The 1,268-nt window shown below is 56.3% G+C and overlaps 1 long non-coding RNA gene across 1 annotated transcript; it reads left to right on the forward strand.

Moving 5' to 3' along the window:
* Window positions 1-3: 3 nt before the first annotated feature.
* On the forward strand, window positions 4-454 carry LOC113942614. Its single transcript, XR_003525976.1, has 3 exons — window positions 4-53; window positions 179-300; window positions 392-454. It is a non-coding gene; the product is annotated as an uncharacterized LOC113942614 (long non-coding RNA).
* The last annotated feature ends 814 nt before the right edge of the window (window positions 455-1,268 follow it).

Genomic DNA, 1,268 nt, shown 5'->3' on the forward strand with positions numbered 1-1,268 from the left:
TGGTCTCTCTCCAGCTGCATTTAGTGGACGTTGGGATCCTGAAGATGGCTCAGGTGGGTACCAGGAGTTCTGCCTGAGTCGGGTCCTCCCCTCACATGGCCATGACACTCCCGGCCATCCCAGTCTGCCCCAGTATACCCCAGTGCACCTTCCCCAAGGATCCCATTTCTTCCCCCAGGCTCCCAATACATCCCACTGCACCCAGTGTGTCTCTGAGCCTGTCTTCCTCCCCACTCCCCTGTGGTGGAGAAGGTGGTGGGTCCTGTTGGTGAGATGTGGCTGCATCCCTGGATGTCTGAGGTGAGCAGTGCCTGCAGGGAGAGGGGTCAGGACAAGGCCCCTCTTGTGTTGCAGTGGACTTTGGGGTGACGTTTGGGGCTCTGTCTTTCAGGACTGGTGGTGACACCTGTGCCCTGTCCCCCTCCAGCACTATGAGGAGATGATCATCTTTGGAGGGCCTGCTGATTTTCCTCAGAGCCCAGGGGCATTTCCCCTGAATGATCAATAAATCCCTTCAGGAAAGCCACTCTGCTTGATCATGTGTGTGTGTTCCCATCTCCATGTGTGTGTTCCCATCTCCATGGGTGTGTTCCCATCTCCATATGTGTGTTCCCATCTCCACGTGTGTGTTCCCATCTCCACGTGTGTGTTCCCATCTCCATGGGTGTGTTCCCATCTCCACATGTGTGTTCCCATCTCCATGTGTGTTCCCATCTCCACGTGTGTGTTCCCATCTCCATGGGTGTGTTCCCATCTCCACATGTGTGTTCCCATCTCCATGTGTGTTCCCATCTCCACGTGTGTGTTCCCATCTCCATGGGTGTGTTCCCATCTCCATGTGTGTTCCCATCTCCACGTGTGTGTTCCCATCTCCATGTGTGTTCCCATCTCCACGTGTGTGTTCCCATCTCCACGTGTGTGTTCCCATCTCCATGGGTGTGTTCCCATCTCCACATGTGTGTTCCCATCTCCATGTGTGTTCCCATCTCCACGTGTGTGTTCCCATCTCCATGGGTGTGTTCCCATCTCCATGTGTGTGTTCCCATCTCCACGTGTGTGTTCCCATCTCCATGGGTGTGTTCCCATCTCTGTGCCTGCGTTCCCGTGTCCATGTCCCCTCCCTTCTCCAACCCCTGCACACCTGGTGCCTCTCTGGCCACACCCCTGCCATGAGCTGAGAGGCTCAGGGGGCTCCTGGGGGTCTCTGCACACGAGATCCCCTTCACCCCCTCCATGTGCATCCTGAGCAGTGCAGGTTGGGGCATCCT

This window comes from Corapipo altera, unplaced genomic scaffold, assembly GCF_003945725.1.
Source record: "Corapipo altera isolate COAL_440 unplaced genomic scaffold, ASM394572v1 55131, whole genome shotgun sequence".
Classification (NCBI taxonomy): Eukaryota; Metazoa; Chordata; class Aves; order Passeriformes; family Pipridae; genus Corapipo; species Corapipo altera.